This window comes from Carcharhinus amblyrhynchos, chromosome 17, assembly GCF_965287045.1.
Source record: "Carcharhinus amblyrhynchos chromosome 17, sCarAmb.v2.hapA, whole genome shotgun sequence".
NCBI lineage: Eukaryota > Metazoa > Chordata > Chondrichthyes > Carcharhiniformes > Carcharhinidae > Carcharhinus > Carcharhinus amblyrhynchos.
The window spans coordinates 24,874,035-24,900,647 of record NC_137340.1 but is presented as its reverse complement, the minus strand read 5'-3'; the positions used below and the strand labels follow the sequence as shown (position 1 = coordinate 24,900,647).

The following is a 26,613-nucleotide window of genomic DNA, read 5'->3' as shown; positions in this document are numbered from 1 at the left end:
CTGCCCCGCCATGCAATAAGATCATGGCTGATCTGTCGTGGCTCAGTTCCACATTCCCGCCCTCTCCCCATAACCCTTAATCCCCTTGCCTATCAAAAATCTATCAACCCGCATCAAATATATTTAGCGAGGCAGCCTCCACCACTTCAACGGGCAGAGAATTCCAGACATTCACCACCCTTTGAGTGAAGAAGTTTCTCCTCAACTCCGTTCTAAACCGCCCCCCCCTTTATCTTGAGGCTGTGCCCTCTAGTCCTACTGTCCTTTCTGAGTGGGAAGAGTCTCTCCACCTCTATCCTATCCATCCCATTCATCATCTTATATGTCTCAATGAGACCTCCCCTCATTCTTCTAAACTCTAACGAGTACAAGCCTAGTTTATTCAGCCTCTCCTCAATCATATCTGCTTCCACTACCATCCCCGGCAGTGAGTTCCAGGCACCCACCACCCTCTGTGTAAAAAAACTTGCTTCATTCACCTCCTTTAAATCTTGCCCCTCACACCTTAAATCTATGTCCCCGAGTAATTGACTCTTCCACCTTGGGAAAAAGCTTCTGCTATTCACTCTGTCCATGCCCCTCATAATCTTGTAGACTTCTATCAGATAGCCCCAGCCCCTCAACCTCCATCATTCCAGTGAGAACAAACCAAGTTTCTCCAACCTCTCCCCATAGCTAATGCGCTCCATACCAGGCAAATCTTTTCTGTACCCTGTCCAAAGCTTCCGAAGCAACCAGAATTGAACACCATTTTCCAAATGCAGCCTAACTAAAGTTCTATAAAACTGCAACGTTACTTGCCAATTTTTAAACTCAGTGCCCTGGCGATGTAGGCAAGCTTGTCGTATGCCTTCCCAACTACCTTCTCCATCTGCATTACTACTTTCAGGGACCTGTACACCCAGATCCCTTTGCCTACCAATATTTTTAAGGGTTCTGCCATTTACTGTACATTTCCCATCTGCATTAGACCTTCCAAAATGCATTACCTCACATTTGTCTAGATTAAACTCCATCTGCCATCTCTCCATCCAAGTCTCTAACCAATCTATATCTCACCGCTAACTGCAGTTCCAACAACCTTTGTGTTAATTGCAAACTTGCTAATCAAACCAGTTACATTTTCCTCAAATCTTTTATATATCTGTCTATATCTATTGCAAACAGTGAAGGTCCCAGCACTGAGGAACGCCACTTGTCACAGCTCTCCATTCAGGAACACAGCCTTCCACTGCGACCCTCTGTCTTCTATGACTGAGTAAGAAGTCTCACAACACTAGATTAAAGTCCAACAGGTTTATTTCGTGGCACAAACCACTAGCTTTCGGAGCGCTGCTCCTTCATCAGGTAAGAGGGAGTTCTGTTCACAAAAAGGGCATATAAAAACACAAACTCAATTTACAAAATTTTTTTACTCAATTTTTGTAAATTGAGTTTGTGTCTTTATATGCCCTGTTTGTGAACAGAACTCCCACTTACCTGATGAAGGAGCAGTGCTACCAAATAAACCTATTGGACTTTAACCTGGTGTTGTGAGACTTCTTAATATGTTTACCCCAGTCCAATGCCGGCATTTCCACTTCTATGACCGAAGCAGTTCTTGCCAGTATCTTGCCAGCTCACCTTTGATCCCATGCAACTTCACCTTCTGCACCAGTCTGCCATGTGGGACCTTGTCAAAGGCCTTTCTGAAGGCCATGTAGACAATATCCACTGCCCTACCCTCATCAATCACCTGCATCACTTCCTTGAAAAACTCAATCAAGTTAGTGTGACACAGTGCCCCCTTCACAAAACCATGTTGCCTCTTGCTTATGCGTCCACTCATTTCCAAGTGGGAGTAAATCCTGTCACAAAGAATCCTCTCCAATAATTTCCCTCCCACTGACGGAAGGCTCACTGGCCTGTAATTACCTGGATTATTCTTGCTAACCAGCTTAAACAAAGGAACAACGTTGACTATTTTCCAATTCTCTGGGGCCTCCCCTGTAGGCAGTGAGGATACAAAGATTTCTCTAAAGGCCTCCGGAGTTTCCTCCCTTGCCTCGCTCAGTATTCTGGGGTATATCCCATCATGCCCTGGGGACTTGTCTACCTTAATGTTTCTCGAGAACCCCACTACTACCTTTCAGTTCTCAACATGACTCAAACTAGCTGCACATTCTTTCCCAGATTCATCATCTATCACGTCCGTCTCTGGTGTTAATGGAAAAGTGGGGGATATGCTGGGCCATGAGATTGCAGATTGCAGACTCTTTACTTACCCGAATACTAGTGATCCAAAAAGGGAATGTGGCTTCTGCTGTTGTCCCTGAGATTTCCTTTGCTGAATGAGGTTAGATGGCCCCTCCCCAAACATTCGAGCAAGTTTTTTTCTTGGAAGGAAGGGTTCCAACCCTGGTCAGATGTTTTGGGCCCATAAAATTCCAGGTGACTTATTTAGCTAAAGAACAGGAGACAAAACATCTGCAGTTATTCCAGCCAAGGATACGTTAGTCATGTGGTTTCATAGAATCAAGACAGCTAATTTGCATTTTTACCTGGGAACAGGTAATATGCATGTTAAATTGCCGTAGAGGTGGGTGGATTTTAACGAAATTCTTTGTTTTGAGTTTATGCCTGTGAATTCAATTAGAACATTACTATGTTTCCAAACATCAACCAGTCTTGCCTGTTGGCTAAGAAACTGTGTCTGTCTGCTTTTGGTCACATATGGCTTGTAGCACCTTGGAAGTAGAGATAAAGCCAGAACTCCAGCTTAAGTGGAGAAAATGCTAGATCTGTCATCTTTGATACAGCTTGAAATTGAGAGTTGATATGCAGTGTAAGGCAATGTTGGTGAGAGCTTTGAATGACTGAAAGATTTGTTTAGCTGGAAGCTAAAAGAAAAATCTGCAGTACTCAATAAAAGGTAGTTCACCTGGTTAAGTTGGAGTTCTGACAGGAATTAGCTTGGTTGCAGTTTCAAACCATAGCAGCAGACTGTTGGAAACTAAGGGTGTTTCAGACGTTGTAAACTACTGCACGAAAGTGAGAGGGAGCCACATGTTGGAGAACTGCATTCCAAAGTCATGAAGTTGGTAAAGAAAAAGGTGGAGGGTCGCATAGCAAATAACTAGTGGAAGAACCCTGATGAAATCTTGCATCCTGGACAATAGCTGGAACACTGAGTGAAATCAGAGTGAATTTAAGAGAGTTGTGATATACTTTACAGTTGGTCACAGGAAAAAGGGATGAACTTTAAAGATTTCATGAAATAAAAGAACCCTTGGGGTGGGGAAATTAAAAAAAACTGAATTTATAACATTGGTCTTTATAAGCTTTAGTATCAAGTTAATAATGTTTGCTTTGAATGTTTTTGTTTTTCAAAAAAGTGAAATCTTCTGGGGTAATCCTGTAGGTTAATTGCTGGATGTTCAGATTTTTTCTTTTAAAGGTCATCACTACGCAACCATTCTGATAATATAAGTTGTACTAAGCAAACCAGATGACTGATCAGAACTACTGCTTCATATGTTTTATACTTAACCTGGAATAAAGCGACTTGCAATTCAAACAAAACTTTGTCTCAACAAGCATTTGCTTGACCCATTTTTGGACAGGTCCACTTGCAAATAGTACAGCCGTAAGAGTACAGCTTAATTTTGCTTTTACTTTTCTGGATCCCATTGCCATGCTGTCAGATATAGGGCAATGTGAGTCAACCTATATGTAAGTAAGGCACTATACCACTCTCATGATAGCTGACCACAGAGAACAATTGAGATATCAGCAGCAGGCCTATATCCATGATTGTGTAGTTTTATGTGACTGTGTATGCAACAGTCACTGTTCATTCAAATGGTTCATTCTGTAGCCTGCCTTGAGACATCTTTATGCAATGTACATGCAGGTGTAATATGATTATTAATATTCATTGTAATATTTCCCAGAAGTTCCCTTCATATTAAATCAGAAAAACCTTCACCTAATACTGGTAGAATGGTTACAGCACAGAAGGAAGCCATTCAGTTCTCTGAATAAGCTATTCAGCTGAATCTGTTCCCCCCCCCCCCCCCCCAACAACAACCCTTTTTTGGTTGCCCTGCAGATTGTAAGGTTTTTTTTAGATAATTGTCCAGCTCTCTTTTGAAGACCATGATTTGAAGCTGTCTCCATGCTCTGTACTTCACAACTTCACATCCTCAACATTCAGTGAGTTTAAAAAGTATTTTCTCTTGTCATTGTTTGTTGTTTTGCCAATCACCTTAAATTGGTGTCCTCTGTTCCCTACCCTTCCATCAGTGTGAGCAGTTTCTCCCTACCTGCTTTGTCCAGGCCCCTCCTGTTTTTGAGCGCCTCTACTGAATGTCCACTTAACCTTCACTGAAAAGAACAGCTCTATCTTCTCCAATCTTTTCTTGCAACTCAAGTTCCATATTCCTGAAGTCATTCTCATGATTTTTTTTCTGTATACTTTCCTATCCTTTTCCATCCTTACTGAAGTGTTGAGGACACTGCTGCAGTTGAGATTGAGTTGGTGTTCACCATAACTCCCCTGCTTTTGTACTCTCAGTCTCAATGTATGAAGCCCAAGATTCCATATCCTTTAGTAACTGCTTTGTCATCAATGATTTGTGCACATATAGCAACTTGTGTCTAAATTCATTCATCAGGGATCTGGACTGAGGAAAGCATTGTAATTGGATCAAATAGGAAGGGCAGAAGCTTCCTATTCTGTCAAGTGTATTACTTCATTGTTAATGTGTAGCTAACTGTAGAATGTTCTTTCCTTGAGCATCATGAAGGGATTTAACAGATGGTTTACAGTAGATATTTGTGCCTGGTTCTTTAAAAAAAATGCAAACGCTTCATTCTGCAGAGAATTGGTTGTAATTAACATGATGAATCTCGTGAGCAAAGAGATTCTTTATTCGCTGTAATGGAATTTTCTATACGATGATATGAATTTCAATGAGGTTACAACTGTCACGTTAGCAGACTTTATCCCTTTCTTAGTTTCTTCTTGCAATTATTGGCAATAGGCCAACTCTATTTGCTGGCCTTGAGCAATATTTAATTGCCAATGTATTTTCATTAGACTGCAAAGTACTGGGTTGCAACGGCAGTGCTGTGAGGATGGCATTATAAATTCTCATAGCATAAACCTCTAGTTATTTATGTTGTGTTCCTTTCACACTAACCTAAGCTGCAGACCTTAAAAAACCATTTTTTCTCATTCAATCTGAATCAAGTCTATCGATACTTTAGATTAGAACAGTTCAGAGCAGAAATTAATGCTTAAAGACGTGCTAATAGAGGTTTTATACGTTAATGTAATTTACTTGCCCTATGTACGTTATACTGTAAATTTAAATCCTGTTTAGTCATAATAGAAGTCCATGCCTTGTAAAAAAGACAGCTTGAAATGACTTTGTTCCAAATTTAGCACAGAGTCTGGAATGACACTCCAGTGCAGCATTAGAGGAATGCTGCACTGTTGGAGGAGCACCTTTCAGATCCGATATCGAGGCCCAGTCTGTGTTCTCAGGGGGACAGAAAAGACCCCTCGGTACTAATTCAAAGAAGAACAGGGGGGTTCTATCCGTCAGTGTCAATAAGACAAATTACTTGATGTATATTGCATTGCTCTTTGTAGGATTTTGCTGTGTACAAGCTGATTCCTGCATTTCTTACAATTCAGAAACACTTAATTGGTTGCAGAGCACTGTGGGATCTCCTAAGATTGTGAATGGCATCAAATAAAATCAAAACCTTCAAAGTTTCTTTCTCTAGATCCACTGCTAAGTGTGTGGAATTCCGATACTTGTTACAAGTGTTAGAAGCATTTCCCCTGCATTGATGGTCACTCCTTGTACTGAGCAAGCAATTCTTTAAAAAAAGCTGGTTGTTTCGTTCCTGCTCCTGATTGCGGTCTCACTACTGGAACACGAAGGTGTGTGGTTCTTGGCTAAAACCTTACAACAGGGGAAACTGTGATATGCTGGCTGAATACAGATATTTCTCATTCATGGTTACACTTAGGTGAAGAATGACAGGATTGCCTACACCCAGAACATTGTTCCTGAACATGAGTCACTACTTTCAAGATAATTAGAACAAATACACACTCCATAAGGCGTAGGGGGTGCCGAAAGGCAGGGGATTGATGGCATATTTAAACTGCTTAAAAGCTTGCAACCTTAATTGGGAAGCCATCTTTCGAAACATTATTAAAATACTGGGGGGTTTTATTGATGCCAATTAATCAGGCAGGTTGTACGACAACAGTCAACCTGCTGCCACCCAGTCTGAAGCCCTGCAAAAATTTTGAATTTTATCCCATTATTAAACATTTGTGTTTAAGCTTAACTTTAACGTTTATTTATCAGTGTCACAATAGGCTTGTATTAACACTGTAATGAAGTTACTGTGAAAATCCTCTTGTCGCCACACTCTGGGTACACTGAGGGAGAATTTTAGTATGACCAATGCACCTAACCAGCATGTCTTTTGGACTGTGGGGGGAAACCAGAGCACCCAGAGGAAACCTACACAGACACAGGGAGAACGTGCAAGACTTCAGACAGCTGGGGTTCGAACCCAGGTCCCTGGTGCTGTGCAAGCCACTATGCCACCATGCTGCCCATAAAACTTTGTGATGGAGCAATTGATTTGAAACAGACTCTCCTGCAGCAAACAGTGTTAATGAGAATGTGCTTGTTGTGTTTTTTTCTGAGGAAGGAGGGTGTAGTATTGATTGACCTATGATGAATGGCAGATGAATACGTTTGCAAATATCGCTGTTGATCAATGTGTTTTTTATATTTTGCATTGCTTCTTCCTGTTTAAATTGAAAGAAAATTCATGAGCCATTGTTTAAATTTGGTCCTTAACAGTTCAAAGGTGACAACTTGAAGAAATGCCTTTGAGTTTTGTGGTCTGACTCTGTTATACTTCTCTGCTGTAAGTGGGGGGTGGGGGGGGGGACTGGTTTTGCAGCAGGAACAGTGAGAACAGTAGTTGATGAAGTGAATGATGGTTTTAAATCACCACTTCTCTGAAATCTCATTACCACTGCAGAGAGGACCAAAATAACAGTCACCGTACTGCAACATCACCATGGAAACTGTTGGGAATATTTAGGTCTCAAACCGGCTATATTTCTGCCATTGCCTTGTTTGTTTTTCAGCTCTTTGAGGTATATTGCTTTTTCTCTTGGTGGATTGGTTGTGCGTTGCCTGACCTTGCATAGATTTACTAACATTGATTTCTCTGTATGGGCCGAATTTTTGCGCATCCTGCCTGAATGTATGGATGGTGATGGGGTAACATATTGCGGCCAAGGACTTCACTCCTCTGTTTCCACTGAAGGGGTTGTCAGCGCCGTTCTTCCACACTCCCTTGGGGCTACCTGAACCCAACGATAGCCGAATAATCTGAGGCTAATCTGAATTCTCCAGCATCCTTAGAACGCAGATTCTATTTTAGGAATGAGCCAGGAGGAATGCGCACGCTGCCCAGTATCGGTTGGCAGCAGTGCTAAAGTGGAGTCTTCCCTCACCACACGCTCTGTGAAACTACCTGGCATTGCTGCTGTGGCTTCTTATCCTTCTCCAAATTGGAGACACTCCATGGACCCAGCTTCTTGCAGGCTGGAGGCTCCATGAGCCATTTGATACTACAGCAACATCTAACCAGAGTGTTACTGTGGACGTGCACAAGGAACCAACAGACCCATTAGCATGAGCCCCTCAACATGGAGTGGGCCGTCCCACCCGTGTTCTCAGGTAGGCCATCCAGTGTCTGGCGAGGGTAAAAATCTGCCCCTATATTTCAGCCAGTGACTTTGATTACAAGGACAAGTTCACAGTGCGGAGTCCAAAACAAAAGCATTGATCTCATTGATTAGAGCTATTTTCTCTCCAGATTTGCTTCAAATGAATAAATCCTGACTGAATTGTATCTTTCAGGTGGAATTCAGGATCAATTAGATGGTTCCACTAATCTCAGAATCATTAGCTGCTTTGGAGCCATAAACAAAACCCCTGGCTTTTCCTGTATTGAACTTGACCTGACAAGGAGATGTACTGCTGATGCTACATTCTTCATAATGAAGATGCAAACAGGAATACCTGCTGTAGCCGAACTTCCGTCTTCTCTCACAAAGGATTGCTGAGAATGCAAAACGTGCCTTCGTAGTGGGAAAGAAAGATCTGAAAAGAAGATTTCTTAACTATGAATTTTAAAGAAGCCTTTGTTTGAGCCTCGTGATCTGAAACCCACAGCTAATTGTGAGTATGTTTAATTAATGCCTCGACTATTTTCTACTTTGGGGTGCTTGGAAATCATTTAAAGCAACACTTTTTTTGATGGAAATGTGCTAATGCGATGGAAATGTCACTGGATGTGATACAGAACGTAATTGAGCATGATGCTTTGTACTGTATTTGCAAAAATTGTATAATTCAACAAAGCAGAGATTCTTTCAGAATTGTATTTTGTTAGAGCTACCTTGTGGATTTTTGAGAACTGAGGGTGCTACACAATGTGTATTTTACTGGTTAAATGGAATGTGCAGTGAAATGTAAATCATCCTTTATTCATGTGAAAATGGGAAGACAGAATCTGTTACTTTTGAGATAACGGGCTAAATGGTGAATTCAAGTGAACATAATATGTTCATTCATCCTGCTGATTTGGCTCATGTCAAGCCTCTGTTATTCAGATCTCTGCCTTGGATGTAAAATACTTGTAGGTGTTTGAAGAGATTCGCTCTGCTAAACACAGGTGTAGCAATAGGATGTGATATTTAATTATTGAATCAGTGCAAGTAACTAATCATGCTCCTTGGGTCTAACATTAACTATCTATTAATATTTCATATTCAAATCTTTTCATCCTCCCCTTTCTTCACAATATAGCTTTGATAAGATGCCAAGGTTCAACAGGGATAAAATTTCACATGGACAATACTGCAAAATGGGCAATACTGATTGGCAGCCCACTTTAATCATTGCCTGATTTTCTGAGCAATTGACTTTAACGGAACTGAGGTGAGGTATAATAGGAACTCTGATTGCCACTGTCCATTTTGTACTACTCCCCAGTGTTGAATTTGATCCCTGATCACTCTGCTGCTTTGGTTGAAGATTACCAAGAACCCTAATTTTGCTGTTTTTGGATTCAGCAATAACAATCTGTTGCTGTGTGCATGCATCCTTCACTGGCACTTGGGTCAACTTTTTGTTTCTGCAAAAGCTTGATGCAAGATGCAATTTTCCAATAAGTAATTATTAGTGACTTGCAGAAAAACAGCTAAAACTGACGCTATAAGAAATCAGCATTCCTGATTGTGAATTGTTGTGCCATTGACATTTAGAGAAACATAGAAACCAGAAGCAGGAGTAGGCCATTCGGCCTTTCGAGCCCACTCCACTATTCATTTTAATCATGGCTGATCGCTGAATTCAATATCTGATCCCCTTTTCCTCCCATATCCCTTGATTCCTTTAGCCCTGAGAGCTATATCTAATTTCTTCTTGAAATCAGACAATGTTTTGGCATCAACTACATCCTGTGGTAGTGAATTTCATACATTCACCACCCTCTGGGTGAAGAAATATCTCCTCACCTCAGTGCTAAAAAGTTTAACTCTTATCCTCAAACTATGACCCCTAGTTCTGGGCTTCCCCACCATTGGGAACATTTTTTCTGAGTCTGCCCTGTCTAATCCTGTTGGAATTTTATAAGTTTCTATGAGATCCCCCTCACTCTTCTACACGCCAGTGAATATAATCCTAACATTTGTAGTTCGCAAGATGATCAGATAAATACTGTTTAGGAAGGGTGTTCTTTGTTTAGTCATCAAGAAAGATGCATTATATTTTTCCCCACCACCACATTGTCTTACTATGGTTTGATTTTAAGCCTTTTGCCCACCTAGCTTATCTGGAAAAGTGTTCTGAGTCTAACGTAAATTTTTTGCTGCCCTCTGTATCCTACGTTATCCAGTCACCAGTTTTGGTCTATGCTGCTTTGTTGTCATAACGTGACTTACCAGGAAGCTTTGCTTGAACTTGTCTTGTCTACGAGACTTAATGTCCTTCTCCCCAAACGGAAGACTTCCTTATAACCCAAATCTGTTGTTGCCAGTGGTCAGCCTTCATGGCTATTCTCTGTATTGCTTCCATTGGTTCTGGAAAGTAAATGAATCACCCACCTTGCAATTCCAGCTCCTGAAATAAAGTCAAATCTTTTCTTCATTGCTGTGACATCACCAAGACGTATTTTCTTAGTGCAAATAAGTAAAATTGTTTCGGCACGTGAAACTTTAAAAAAAATTGTGCAAAAGCAAGTCCCAGTTCTCTTTCTATGTTTCATTCAGTGTGCGAAGAACTTCTTTGTTGGAGGGCAAACCCCTATCACTTTCATCCTTAGTAGCTCTAACACAGGTATTGTGGAATCATTCAGGGTAGGAAGGACTGGTGTTTATTTTTCCGTTATCTCTTCAGTCAATCTGACACAAACTGCTTTAACCCGACAATCAGAAGTGTCATGCCAAGGCCTTAAAATTTTGTGGTCATTTCGAAGCATTTGAGGTCATGCCTTTAAATGTCGTAAATGCCCCCTGTGTTTGGCAGAGTGATAAAGATGGAGAGTAGTAACAAAAGAATTAGAAGTGACTTTATAAGCGTGGTTACAGTGAGAGATTTTGAGGAGATGAAGAGATAGGCAGCAAGACAAAGGGTTCATTTAGGCAATTGATTAATGCTTCTGCTAAAGATATGAGAGCTGAATTCCAGTCAAACTTATAAAGTCTCTCCAGTCGGGTGGTCAATAGTATCATTTCATGTAACACAAACTGGGGATTAATTTCTCCATTCTGCAGCAAATAAAGGAAAGTGAAAATGTTGGTTCTTCTGGAATGTAAGAAAAGTCCAGTGCAACAAAAGTTTGCTGTAAAGGATGTAAATGGTATTGTAGGATTTCTAGGAATTCATCCAGCACCAGCAAGTATTAGAAAGTTCGGGTAAAGTACAAAGCTGACATATCCGTCACAATGTCCTAGTATATATTTACAATCAGCAAGGATTCCCAACACTGGAAAATCATGGGCAGAATTTTCCTAAAAAAAAGGCAATGCCAGGTTCTAACTGAAAACTGACGTGTTTCTCTCCAGAAACATAGCAGATCTTCTGACACTTTGTCAAAAGAGGCAAGGCGCATTTTGCATCATCATTCTTGAGGTGCAGGGCCTAAACACAGAGACCATGGCATCCTATAGTAAAGTTAAAGGCCCTTCTCCCCTCCCACTATGGATATCAGGACCCACAGCAGACAAGGGGAACACCCCAAAGTCTCCGCCACAGAGTGACAACATCCCTCTCAACCCCCACCACCCTCCACCAAACACCACGCAGACATCAGGGTGACCTGGATCCTTCTTCATAGTTGACTTTAGGGAATCAGTGCCCACCACAATGAAGGCACAAACTCCTCACGCCCTGCCACATGATGGGAAACTCCTCCAACCCCACTTCCCCCAGTGGCATTCTGTAGCAGTCACACTCCTGACCCTCGCCCTTGCATTGCCAGGGTACTACCCGAGCCATGACCATCTTGGGTCTATACTCCACTCAATCATGACCAGTAGTGATTCCCGCTGGTGTGATATCACACAGGTAGGGGTGAGCATCTGACAACTCAAGCAGCAATGGCGTCAAGAATATTATTATGTATTCGAATTGATGGTAATCAGGTTCACGCCCAGTGAGAAATGAACCTAATTATATCACCAGCAGGGGGGCAGCTAAGATCTCATACTGAGATATTGTTGCTGGAAATCCTGTTATGGCCTCTTGCAAGAGTTAGTCATAACGGGATTTGCACTCGTGGCAAATTGACCCAGAAAACCGCAACCAACATGTCTTCAGTTTTAAGAATGATGAACTGCTCAACGTAGACTGTTAGTGTTGGGCCTTCTCATGCAAAAATATATTTTGCTGGTGTTTCTATCACAATTCTTTGAAAAAAAATTGAAAATAGGAGCAGGAGGAGCCCATTAAGCCCTTCGAGTCTGCTCAGCCATCCTTTAAGATCTAGCAGCAACTTATCATGGCCAAACCTAGAAAGTTGAGATTAAAAGTATAATAGTCTATCAATACCAAATCAAGCCTAATGAGAAATGCATATATTCTCTTCAGCAACATTTTGAGGTATATTTTCTGGTTGGTAGAATTTCTTTATGCTTGTATTGCATTTCCCTGTATTATTTTAAAAAAGTACATTTACCCCTTTAAAATAAATGGGATTACTTCTGCTAAACTGGATGGAGAAGAATTTAATATTAACATGTTAAACGTTTACATGTGAATATCCCAATCAGGGACATTAATTTCCAGACATCAGGGATCGCTCTGCATGTAGAAAGGTAAATTTAAAACCTCAAAGCCACTACAACATAATGGTACTTGCAATCTCTGAGCAGTCAGCAAAGTTGTGGAATATATATTTAAGGGAACTGTTAGGGACATGATTTATACAAAGTGTTTTCATTTGGAATTTGGAATTTAATGCTTTGTTGATCTTCTGCCAAGATCAAATTCTAGCAATGTATTCAAATGAGAACCATTAATTATTTTTTAAGTGAGCCTGAAAATAAAAAGCAGTTGGAGCAATGGTTTTCAACCAGGAGCCCACAGGACCCTAGGGGGACTGAGAAGCGTCTGGAGGAGAATCTGCAAGGTCACGACAGTAAATATAGATTTCTGCCGGTGGTTTTATGATTTGTTAGTTGAGTGTTTGGCACACGGCCCGTTTGATCCTGGAGGAACTATGCCGTGACCGTATAAACACAACTGTTCATTTATCACAACTAACAGTGATTTGATGGTCTCCATTCACTCACCACATGTCATTTCAGTCTTTTAGCTCAGCTGGGATATTGCCAGTGATAGTAACCAATATTAGCACGCATTGTTTCTTAAAATGTCCAAACAGTGACCAACAAGTAAATTAATAATTTATTGGCATGGGGTTGCTTTTCTCAAAAGATCAGATAGATCATTCCCCACACCACAAGATTACCTTTCAACAGTCTCTTCTGAAAGTTTTCAGGTTCTTTAACTTGTACTGGGGCCAAAGACATGGACAAGCGCAAACAGCAGGTCCAATTGACCTGGTTAAAGAGCCATTAAGACTTGTTGATGGAGGTTGACCAGGAGTTTTCAGTTGGCTTCCAGCTGTCAGGAGGTGCTCCCTCCCCCTCTGTCCGATCTGTGGGAGGGCCAATGCACTGGGCAGGCTTGACAGTGGCTCATTGCTTCTGGAGTACAGGAAGACTAGGAAATGGAGAGACTTGGGGTAACGGAAAGGGTCTGGGAGATGTGGAGAACGTGGTGGGTTGAGTTATGAGCCCAGAAGGGCATAACCATGAATTAAACTGGACTGATGTCCCAGTAAATGGAGGTGGGCTCTCTATCATACCAGTCTCGCCATCTGCCCACCTCTGTTGCTGACTCGAACCTGCCTTGGGAGTGGCAACCTTGACTCCAGCCTACACCTGACACTCAGAGACCAAAATACCATGTGAGTGGGGTGGCTTTTCAGTCTGGACCACAATGTCAGGACATTCAACCCGATGACGTTTGATCTAGACTGTCCAGTCAGGGGGAAACATCCTGTCACCATTTATCCTGTCAAGTCCTTAAACATTTTTTTTAACCTTTCAATGAGATCACTTTTCACTTTCCTAAACTCCTAGGAATAGAGACCTGTTCTATTTAATCTGTCCTTTAGGACAGATTTCATATTTCAGGAACCAATCAAATGAGCCTATATTGTATGCGAGTAGATCTTTCATTAGGAAAGCAGTCAAAGCTATATACGGTATTCTAGCTGTCTTCTAATAATTGCAGCAAGTCTTCCTGCCTCGTGTACATCAATCTCCTTGTAATAAAGGCAAACATACCATTTGCCTTCCAAATTGATCGTGATACCTGTACAAGAGCCTAAAAACCATGTTCTTTTCACTGTAACCTGAAACCGAAAGGTTAGAATTGAGTAAATAACAACGCATGGCAGATAAAAATGTTACTTTAAGTTTTCCTGTCCAATGTTAACCAAAATGTGTCAGAAGAATTACTTGAAAATGTTAAAGTTTTTTGCTGTAGTTCCAACATGAATTACATTACAGAATCTGTCATATTTCACTGTAGTTTCATTACATTTGTGTGAGTTAAAGTAGAACCTATCACGCAAACCAGCCTCCCATCCATTGACTCTGTCTACACTCTCGCTGCCTCGGTAAGGCAATCAGCATAATCAAGGACCCCACGCACCTTGGCATTCTCTCTTCCAATTTCTCCCATCGGGAAAAGGATACAAAAACCTGAGGCTACGTCCCAACAGCTTCTTCCCTGCTGCCATCAGACTTTTAACTGGACCTACCTCGTGCTAAGTTGATCTTTCTCTACACCCTAGCTATGACTGTAACACTAAGTGCTGCAGTCTCTCTGTTCCTTCTCTATGAACAGTATGCTTTGTCTGTATAGTGCACAAGAAACAATACTTTTCATTCTATACCGATACACGTGACAATAATAAATCAAATTAAAAAAAGACCCAGATCCCAGTGATACTTCTGCTGTGTGGGATTACTGGAATAGGGCAGGGGAGAGGGCCTGTGTAAGATACTGTCAGAGTTGGTGCAGACCCAATGGGCTGAATGGCCTCTTCTGCTCTCCAAGGATTCTATAATTCCATGATTCTTTATTCTGAGACTATGCCCTCTGGTCCCATGAGAGAAAACGTTCTCTCATCATCTACCCTGTCAAGACTACTATATGTGTCAATGAGATCATCCAACGAGCAGAGTCACAACCTGTTTAACCTTTCCTCAGAAGACAATGCTGCCACACCAGGGATCAACCTAGTGAGCCTTCTCTCAAATGTCTCCAATTAAATGATGGACAGAATCTTCCCACTGTTCACACTGGCGGGATTTTCTGGTCCCGCTGCAGTGAAGGGTGATTTGGCTGAGTGCCAAAATCTCCGTCCTGGCTGCAGATAAGACATGGAAAGATGAGTTTCGGGTGACTTTGAGTTTAGAATGTGGGGGACCAGCCAGAACTGTGATGAATTAGCTGAGTGTAAAGACGTGAATGAGGGGTTTAGCAGCAGCTGAGCTGAGATAGTCCAAGTTCACAATGTTATAGGGCTGAAAATAGGCAGTCTTGCTGAAGATGAGAATATGTGATCAGAAAAGCTAGTTTCAGGGTCTAATATGTCACCAAGGATGCAGACAGGCTGATTTAGTCTCAGTCTGTTGCCAGGGAGAGGGATGGAGTTGGTAGCTAGGGAACGGTGTTTAGCATTGAGACTGAAAAGAATAGTTTTAGTCTTTTCAATATAACAGAATTGATATTTTAGTAAGCCGCAAGTATAGAAAACATGTGGGATATGAAATTCTCGTGACATGCCTATTGTCATGGTGATGCTGTGGGCTCCAGAAGGGGATCAGGAGCATTGACATGAGTCTGGCATTCAGCAATGCCTGATCTTTGATCGGGCAGTGACTGCTGGGGAATACCAGACACACCCGGAAGGCAAACCCAACAGAGCAACCTCCCAGGATTGCAACTCCCCTGCTTACCTTTTGGTTGTATGCAAGAGTGGCTTTTGAACCAGGAACCTGTCCCTCTTGAAGGGTATTATTGGGTTTACTGACCACAATCCCTGGAACCGGTTCCTCATCTAACACAGGTGTTCAAACAGCATCTCCTACTGCTGGGATTGAACTAGTGTCAGCTAGGTGTTCAACCAGAATCCCCAGCCCTATAGTGGACATCTAATACCTTCAATTCGCCTGCACTCAGGAAGGCCGCCCTTTATCACTCCCACCAGGGCTCAATTGGTAGGGGAAGTGGGAAAGTTGCAGGGTCTCCACATTGCACAATCCCATCCAAATAAACAGAACCCAACAAAGAACAAAGAAAATTACAGCACAGGAACAGGCCCTTCAGCCCTCCAAGCCTGCACCGACCATGCTGCCTGATTGAACTGGAGCCCTCTACCTTTCCGGAAACCATATTCCTGTATTCCCATCCTATTCATGTACTATCAAGACATTCCTTAGAAGTCGCTATCGTATCTGCTTCCACTACTTCCCCCGGCAGTGAGTTTCAGGCATCCACCACCCTCTGTGTAAAAAAAAAAACTTGTAAATCAAACATTTAAACTTTGTCCCTCGCACCTTAAAGTTGTGTCCCAGAATAATTGACTCTTCCACGCTGGGGAAAAGCTTCTGAGTATCCACTCTGTCCATGCCCCTCATAATCTTGTAGACTTCTATCAGGTCTCCCTTCAACCTCCGTCATTCCAGAGAGAACAAACCAAGTTTCTCCCAACTTTCCTCATAGCTAATGCCTTCCATACCAGGCGATATCCTGGTAAATCCTTACTATACTCTCTCCAAAGCCTCCACATCCTTTTGGTAGTGTATTGACCAGAATTGAACAACCATAATCCAAGTGCAGCCTAACTAAGGTTCTATAAAGAACCTCTTGTCTCTGAACTCACTCCAGCAGGTGCTGTCTGCTGATTGTGATCAGCCCCAACTTCTTGTTCTCCCTGTGCCTCCTGGGACCTATGGCAAGATAAATAGTCCAAAATTCCACCCTCCTGAAGAACAAACTACGTTTGAAGACACAGCAGCTGATGGGTACTTACCCAGAGTTATAAAATGAGGCCCAAGACCAGTTAGGGCTGGCCCCCAGCTTCTTGGTTTTGTTCTGCGTTGCCTTCATTGTGCTAAGTCCAGGCCCAAAAATAGGTCAAAATGAATTTTTACCTTGTTGAAGTCCTGAGTCCAACGCTAAACACAAATAAAAATCCTGATGCAGTTCATGCCATTGATGTTGTGAATGCAGGAATGTGATTTCTTTCATGGGATTTGGGTGCCACTGGCTAGGCCAACATTCATTGTCCATCAGTTTTGTGACCCACTCATGCATAAATAAAATATAAAATGTAAGTTCTGTATCTCAGGTATCATTCAGTGCCCATGTCTGTCTCACATTCACTCAATATTCACCTTCTGTAGAATTAAATAGACAATATTGGCATTTCATGTGAAATGTTTGCTGCTTTAGAAAGGCAGATGTGTTGCCAGTTTGCAATTTCCATATGGCTAATGTGACACTCCTACAATATGCTCTTAACTGTATGAAAACCATGTTTGAATCTGCTGTAATATTTTTCAACACTCAACAGTCTAGTGCCATTATAGTCAATGCACATCAGAGCACTGATGTGAAACAGAACTAATTTTGCAGACTTCTGCATTAAATGGCACTTAATTAATTTTGTTCTCTGTCTATATATCCCCTTGGTATCTGAGAAAAGAAAGGTATAATCTGACGTGCGCAAGTGAGGAATATTGGCCAGGATGAAATAACTATGGTTTAACCCATCACCACCTCCAAGAATTACAACTTTCATTTTATTAAAATTTCAGTTCCACTAAAGAGCCCAGAATTCATGTCAAAAATAAGGCCCATTGGAAATCGGCTAGTAACCTGGGGCACATTGTGAATCATCACAAGATGCTGGACAATTCTGATTGGCTTTGCGAATCAAAATCCTGTTGTGATTTTCATGATTCTGCACTTGCATGTTATTTGCCAGAGAAAGTTAAGTCCAATAATTAACAATGCAAGTACTCTTTCAATTCTGTGTTGATTGTCAATGATTGACAATCAACCCCTCTGGCCCAGAAAATGAGCAGCTAGAAGCCTGGAGCCTTATTTCGTCATGTAGGGAATTGTTGGAGCTTTGAAAAATGTCAAATGCACTCTTCCCCCCCCAATCCCCCTCTTCTCCCTCCTCGCTCATCCCACCCTCCTGCTCCCAACTCCTTTTCTCGGCACACACCGTGACATCTCCTTCCTCTCGAGCAGTCTCCTTGCTCTTGTGCTCTATTCTCAGGCCTCAGAAAGCCATTCCACCAATCTGAAATAGTTTTCTCCTACAATTCGTGCCAATTGGTTCATCAATGATGATAGTGAATGCGGGAGAGAAACAGCCTGTGATTAGAGGAACAGCTCTTTGAGGCATCTTCAAATTGACTCAGTGACGCCTTTTGAACACCGGATCTGTGGATTGGGGAATGGCCTGTCTGCCATGTTTTGGACAAGCTCACATTAGAGCAATTGGCTAATTTAATTAATAGTGCTCTCCAAGTCCCCTGAGGAGCAAATTTTAAATTCCGGCCTTCATTTCATTCTATAAATGTTCAGTCACACGAAGGTGGGATTTTAACTCATACATGTTCAAGTGAGTTAAAGTCAAACCTGTTATGTCAAATCAAACAGATAAAGAAAGTGCATTCCAGCCCAAGACAGATAAATAAAGTCCAATTCAAACAAAGGTTTTGAATAAGGAACAGTGGTATGGATGTCAACATGATCCCCAACATCTCTGTGACTGAGTGCAGATTTTTGCTGAGATAAGCGGTCTGTCTAAACAGGCTATCAAGAGTATTTTCATAGATTATGGTTATTGTTTGACTTGACTTGTTCAGTACCATATGTATTTGTGCATGTCCAAAGAACACACAGCCTGCTGTTCCGTCTGGTCCTGCTAGTATTTCTGACTCTCATGCTGTCTGTCGAATAACAGCAAGAACCCATTACATATTCATTACACAGTTTTCTTCCATGTGGTGCAGTGGCAGACTATTCTGCAATTACAGATTAGCACATTGGAAGCAGCTCCGCACTGATGTAAAACTTGTAGATCGTTATAAGTTTCATGCTAGTTGAGAGCAATGTTTCAATTGCTTTATCCTGTGCATCATAAATGTGGTTACTACAGCTCGTATGCCGATCTTAGGAAGAAAATAATTTTAATAGGAAGAACTTGATTTTTTGGGTTTGGTTAGGCCCGATTGGTATGAGAAGGGCCTTAAACTGGACCACATTATTTGGGTGCAGCACCTGATTTGATCCAAAATAGGAATTGAATCTTCGGAAAATGTTTTCCTCTTTGTCATCTTCGGTTTATTAGATGTCCTGGCTGACTTAGAACCGAGATGAGGAGGAATTTCTTCAGCCAGAGGGTGGTGAATCTATTAAATTGATTGCCACAGAAGTGTATAGAGGTCAGGTGTAATAAGTCTCTGAAGGCAGAAGTCCCTTCACCAAAATCCTTTTATTTACAATTCCAACAGCAGTACATAGAGTGCCGTCAGTCAGCAGGCTACCTTCGGGATGCCAGAGGAACTGACACTCCTGGTTATATACAAAATAAGTCTGCCTGATTGGTCTATCAATTGCCTCTTTAATCAGAGAGTTCATATTCCAACAGGCCAAACTCAATGGCTTGATTGGAATCATTATACTAGGTCAGTGAGTATAGTAGACAGAGATAGGTTCTAGATTGGTAAGGGAATCGAAGGTTGTGGGATAAGGTGGGAGATTGGAGTTGAGAAACTTATTAGCCATGATTGAATGGTGGAGCAGACTTGATGGGCCAAGTGGCTTAATTCTGCTCCCATATCTTACAGTCTTTCTCACCATTGATGTCAGTAATTGAAGTAGCGTTGCTGTTTATGGTCTACCATCTCTGCTTGTGAGTTTTTAAAAAAATATCGTACTTCTTCAGTGTTCCCATTTTCCTCCTCCCAAACACACTCTGCAGACACTGTCAGAGGTAAAGATTGAAATAAAGTCAAGAGGTCTGCAGTAACTCTGAAGAGGATACTCCAACATAGGATTTAAATCATATTAGCTGATCACCGTGCTCAGCAATGTGTAATTGTCTCCCAAGCTCATTATACAAACATTACCTGAAGCCAAGCACTTTACGCTTGATGCAGATCTGCAGTCTTGGACAATAACACACTTGAGGACTATCAATTAACCTTTGTGACTGCCTCTAATATTTTAGGCTGGCGATGACCTAGGTTGGGAAATCTTAAGGAAGTGTGTAAACACAATCCTTTACCAAGCTATTTATTCCTTATTTAATATAATAAAAATAATAAAGTTGAACTTTTAACTACTGCAGCTGGATCTTCAGATGAAAATGCAGATCTAAATTTCATCAGCTATAGGAAGGTGCCATCTGATAGTTCTTTTCACTCCACTTGCATTGCTATTTATTATCTGACTGAGGTTATTAGTTTGTATTAGCTTGATTACAGTGATGTACAAAAGCTGTAAACCAGGTCTACAGTGTATGCCACATATGTCTTATTTTAGTTAAAATCAAATGCTGTATCTTGTGCTGTTCCTGGCTTGTCTTTATTTTTCTGCTCACTGTACAGCTGCAGTTATTCTGGACATTTCCTGACTTATTAACGTAAAACATCTACACTTTTATCTAATTTTGGACCATATTAATATTTCCACAAAAACCCAGCTCTAAGTAATTTTGCCTCTGTAGGAGTTTTACACCACCTGGTATTACCAATGGTTTGGAATTTGAATATCTTACCACAAGAAGGATGCATACAGGTTAACAGTGACTCTGTGCTGCCCTGTGGAGTTTAACTCATTGTATCTTGTAACATAAATGACTATCTCTTCCACCAGAATTCAGGGCACAGCATAAGTGTAATTGTACTTTCTTCTACGTCGATGAGTAGCTTTCAGATTGATTAAAGAGTTTTATTTCCATTTTGTGGAGAAATTGTTAAACTTGCTGCCTTTGGCAAACAGCATTATGTTTGAACTGTTAATTCATTCTGAAGCCAGATGGTGAAGTGAAAAACAAGAAGCCCATCTTCTGCTTAACACTAGATTTATTTACGGAATGTGGCATTACATATGTCTGCTTCCTCCCTAATGCCCAGTGTCCCAAAGTTGATCTTTATTTTGTGCTCAGGGTACTTAATGTCCCCCACCTCTGCACCCTTAACCATAACAATAAAATTAACATACCGTTAACAGATTGCCCTCTTTTCTTTAAAACCTTGTAATGGACAATATTTCAAAACAAATTGAAGGAAGAGAGAATAAAGTGATTTTCAATATTGTGTACATCACATCATAAGACAATTCTTCCAGGAGCTCCAATAGTCAATTTTTGCAAGCATTCCTATTATGTAAAATAATTGCTAACACCAGCAAGGTCAATCCTTAACCTTTTTTCAGTCACACATCTTGTTGAATGTATGTTATCCCATAGGGAACAATTATTTATATAACATTCAGGGCAAACTGTTCTCAAACTATCCCTTGTATAGAATTTCCCCTACAAGTATTTGATAAGTAAAACCTAACCTATTGCTTCTCCAAGAACCAGTGTTCCTGTAGCTGAAGTACTTTTAACCTTTTAAGTTATTTTCTTAGCTTCCCAGGCCAAGAAACAACATTTTCCATTTTCACCCATCAAAAATATTACAAACACTACCCGATGACCTAGATGGGTGTAAGAATTGTCACTGAAAAATACTAATTTCAGGTCCCTTGGGTTCTTGAAATTTATGCATGTGTTTCTCAAAGTGTAATTTCTTTAATGGTTTTATTTGCTCTTAAGACACCCATCATTGTTCTGTGTATCATCATTATACTTTGTTCCAGTAGAGCTCTTGTGGCACAATGAGTAGTGTTCCTGCCTCTGAGCCAAAAGCTCTGGGTTCGAGTTTCACCCCAGGGTTTGATAGCCATGAACGTGTGTTCATAATGCAGTCTAACAGGTTGAGTGTGTTAACCTGTAAATCCTTCCATCATGCCTATTGCTGGTGGTAAGAATGAGACAGGTTCAGGTCAACCACATTTGATATTGAGTGTTGCCCCTCAAGCTATAAGCCTCTGGCGGCAGACTCGTGACCTGTTCGAGAACTAACAAGCTATGGAAACAGACAAAAGTCTGCCTTAGTGCACCACTAGATGTGGGAAGAGAAAGGAGACTTGGTTCCAATACATCAAAACTGGGAGCTGGTCTTATTGAATTATATAGTCTATTAAACGTCTTAATTAATTCCTATGTTCTTATGTTAAGTGCTTTGTTTCTTCTGTAGACATAAGATCACATTTCTGTGATGTGATGAACCAGCATAACTTATCGGGGTAGGAATAATACTTTCTAGATAAGGTTGTTGATTCAAAGTTACTTCTGACCTCTTCTGCTGAATGTCAAAATTTATATATTTAACTGCTCCAAAGGCTGGCTTACAATCTTAAATTTCTTTCATCTTATTTACAACAAATTGCTCAAAGATTACAGAACCTCACCAAAGAAAATCATCAACGTGCATTATAAAGATTCCACAAAGTTTCCCTTTGTGATATCAGAACATTGTTGGATCTGCTTTCAGCTGCATTCAGCCAACTTTCAGCAGGACTGAACTAAGAATTACCATATCCTTTGATGCATCATGCACTCCATAAATACATTTGTATAATTTCCACAGCTTCCCTTCTACATCACTCTAACATCTCAATCTTCAAGACTCTCTTTGAAACCACAAGTTACTTTAACAAAAGCAAAATACTGCGGATGCTGGAATCTGAAACAAAATGGCAGAGCTCAGGGTCATCTAGGCTTGAAACGTTGGCTCTGTTCTCTCTCCACAGATGCCGTCAGACCTGCTGAGATTTCCCAGCATTTTCTGCTTTTGTCACAAGTTACTTTCACTCTGTATGTCCTATCTGGGAGAACATTTCTATTTACTGCCATCTGTGTGAAAAGGCTGACTGTCCTCTGGCACTTCAGATAGACGTTGAATTCCTTTCAACTGTCCAACTCTTCTTGTTTTGCCTCTCTTGTTAATTTATTTTCTAATTTGCTGATAGCCACCAAAACTTCCTGATTATAAGGACTCCTGCTCCTAGTAGTGTTCCTAGATTGTTCTGTAATTTCTGTTCTATTATATAACTGAGTCGATCTACAGCCTTTGTTTGCCCCTCTGTCTTACTGGAATGCTTGCCATAGGATCTCGCCTTCCCGCGATCAGAGGTTCTAATGCAGTTATGCGATGGTTCCTTGGTGCAAGAGATACTCCCAGATCCATTGCTGGCTAGGGTGAATGTTGGGCCCTTAGAGGATGAGAGGGGGGATTTAGTGGTGGGGGATGAGGAAATGGCTAAGGCCTTAAATAAGTTTTTCACCTCGGTCTTCACGGATGAGGACGCGAATAGTTTGCCGGGTATTAAAGATAGAAGGATGGTAGGAATTGAGGGCCTGAATGAGATCACTGTCACTGGAGAGGTAGTGCTTGACAGACTAGCGGGACTGATGGTGGACAAGTCCCCAGGACCGGATGGAATGCATCCCAGGGTTCTGAAGGAAATGGTAGCGGTGATAGTGGACGCCTTGGTGATTATTTTCCAAACCTCGCTGGATTCCAGGGAAGTGCCGGAAGATTGGAAAACAGCTAATGTTACGCTGCTGTTTAAAAAGGGTAGCAGGCAAAAGGCAGGGAATTATAGGCCGGTTAGTTTAACGTCTGTTGTAGGAAAAATGCTCGCGTCCATCATCAAAGAAGAAATAGCGAGGCACCTTGAGAAGAATTGTTTGATAGAGCAGATGCAGCACGGATTCATTAAGGGGAAGTCGTGTCTGATGAATTTATTGGAATTCTATGAGGATGGGTCTAGTGCGGTGGACGGAGGGGAACCAGGGGATGTGGTGTTTCTCGATTTTCAGAAGGCATTTGATAAGGTGCCGCACAAAAGGTTGTTACAGAAGGTTAGGGGGCATGGAGTTGGGGGTAAGGTGTTAGCATGGATAGAGGATTGGCTGTCAAATAGGAGTCAGAGAGTAGGTGTCAATGGGTGCTATTCTGATTGGCGGTTGGTGACTAGTGGAGTGCCCCAGGGATCGGTGCTGAGGCCTCAGCTATTTACCATTTATATAGATGATCTGGAGGAGGGAGCTGAGTGTAGAGTGTCGAAATTTGCTGATGACACAAAGACAAGTGGAAAAGCAGATTGTGCAGAGGGTGTAGAAAATCTACAGAGGGATCTAGATAGGCTGAGCAAGTGGGCAAGGACCTGGCAGATGGAATACAATGTTGGCAAGTGTGAGGTTATCCACTTTGGCAGGAATAATAGTAGGAGGGACGACTATTTAAAGGGCGAAAAGCTGCAGCATGCTACAGTGCAGAGGGACCTGGGGGTCCTTGTGCATGAGTCACAAGAACCCAGCCTACAGGTGCAGCAGGTGGTCAGGAAGGCTAATGGGATGCTGGCCTTCGTAGTGAGGGGGACTGAATATAAAAGTAGGGAGGTCTTGCTGCAACTGTACAGGGCACTGGTGAGGCCGCAGCTGGAGTACTGTGTGCAGTTTTGGTCGCCGCACTTGCGCAAGGATATTTTGGCCTTGGAGGGAGTGCAGAGGAGGTTCACTAGGCTGATACCGGAGTTGAGGGGGTTGAACTATGAAGAGAGGCTGAATAGACTGGGCTTGTACTCGTTCGAATTTAGAAGGATGGGGGGGGATCTTATTGAGACGTATAAGATGATGAAGAGGATGGATAGGGTAGAGGTGGAGAGGTTCTTCCCGCTCAGAAAGGACAGCAGGACTAGAGGGCACAGCCTCAAGATAAGGGGGAACAGTTTAGAACGGAGTTGAGGAGGAACTTCTTCATTCAAAGGGTGGTGAATCTCTGGAATTCTCTGCCTGTTGAAGTGGTGGAGGCTACCTCGCTAAATATATTTAAGATGCGGGTAGATAGGTTTTTGGTAGGCAAGGGAATTAAGGGTTATGGAGAGAAAGCGGGAAAGTGGAACTGAGCCACTCAGATCAGCCATGATCTTATTGAATGGCGGGGCAGGCTTGAGGGGCTAGATGGCCTACTCCTCCTCCTATTTCTTATGGTCTTATGAACTCGCAATGCATTCTTTTGCTTTCCACCATTTCTTTGCCCATAGATCTTACCTTCTCTTGATCATCTTGGATATTTGGCCAATGTTTGAACTTGCCAGTAGCTCTCCCTGCTGCCCTTATTGTAGTCACATCCTTCTGTTCACTGGCCTCTTCTAGCCAGTATGCTGCCCAAGTACCAACTCTAGACAGTTGTCCTTTGCATGTGAATCAATATCATTCTATCATCATCTGGCTCTCTCAATCTGCTGTCATTCCCCCTCCCGCTCCCCATTGTCAATCGGAAATTTAGCTGGTGCTCCCACTGCACTTTCTGTCTATTTTCCATGACTTTATGTGCTATCAGCTCTTTGTTCTTCTATATATTAATGTAGAAATTCTGAATCTGGTTTTCATGTCTAGAAAATATAAAATAAGAATATTTGTCTGTTGCCTTTAAATCCATGGCTACTACTTCATTATAAGTGTCACAACACCAAGTTAAAGTCCATCTCCACATCATTACTACCTCATTAACATCTCATGCCAATGAAAGATTTACAATGGCAAGTGGCAAATTGCCAGTGTAACTTTAAGACAACCTGCTTTCTTTCTCTCAAATTATTATCACCTGATGCCGTTAACACTTCTCTAATGTTTCGATTAGACATGTCAGTTTTTGTTAAGGAATTGCTTTGATTGGGTAAACTGCAGGTCTAATAACATTTGAAAAACAATTGCTTTATCATGTTTCCTGCCCAGCTTCATTTATGTCTTTCTCGTGGAAGACTTGTGCTTAGCAGCAAGAATATCTTACTAGAAACTATGTCTGTACTAATGAAGTGGCTTACTCTAGCCATTTTGCATGGAATCACCAGCCTTGTCAGTGACCTCAGTGTGGTGCCATCCTTGAACCTGAAACAAGGAGATCTTTCATACCCTTTGGCCAGTACTACTGAGTAAATCTAAATAATCTTTTATCCAATGTGTTCTGCACACTGTTGATATGTAACAACTATCTATTATGGCACAATTAAATGAATCTGTTGACTAATAATTTAATTAACTGGACCAAAGTGTCTTGTGACCAGTACAATTCTCTCAAATTGATCATGATCATCACCTTCAACAGCTGAATTTTCCATGTTGCAAATCTCTTCGAAAGCCTGCTGTTCCACTGTGGGCAGTTCATTGCATAAGGCAACCATGTTCCAGATGTTTATCAGTTCCCCAGTGAGCCAAGCTTTATATAATAGAACGGTAATAAATAAACTAAACTAAATTTTCAGGGGTGACAGCCCCTGGCAGGGCACTGTGACTAAAATAAAACATCAAAAGGAAACTGAATAAATTAAATTAAAATGTCATTGCTGGGGGTGGTGATGCGCTTCAGCCTGTAGTGGGCCCAACCAGTCACAGAAGATCTGAAGTGTGCCCGTGGACCCTGTGAGTTACCTGGCCATAAGTGTTATCACAGTAATGGGGCTGGCAGTCAGGTTGGACAACCCCTTCAACTGCCCATTGCTTGGCCCCATTGATGGCCAACTTGGCCAGGAGGCCTTCCTCCCTCCTTACTGTACGGAGTGTGGCTTCACTTCATATGTTCTCAAGGGCGGCACGGTAGCACAGTAGTTAGCCCTGTTCCCTCACAGCTCCAGGGACCTGGGTTCGATTCCCGGCTCGGGTCACTGTGTCTGTGTGGAGTTTGCACATTCTCCTCGTGTCTGCATGAGTTTCCTCCAGGTGCTCTGGTTTCCTTCCACAGCCCAAAGATGTACAGGTTAGATTGACTGGCCTTGCTAAAATTGCCCCTTATTGCCC

General features: G+C 41.8%; 1 protein-coding gene across 4 annotated transcripts in view; it reads left to right on the top strand.

The window, feature by feature from the left end:
- The window catches only part of ptprea (protein tyrosine phosphatase receptor type Ea), a 261,033-nt gene that overhangs the window by 90,080 nt on the left and 144,340 nt on the right, over positions 1-26,613 (top strand). For 3 of the 4 annotated variants that reach the window (XM_080205632.1, XM_080205628.1, XM_080205629.1), the window contains exon 3: positions 7,953-8,273. The gene's annotated coding sequence lies outside the window, so the exon portion shown is untranslated. Of the gene's footprint in view, positions 1-7,906; positions 8,274-26,613 lie in introns of those variants that run through there. The other variant, XM_080205630.1, reaches the window with a different exon arrangement.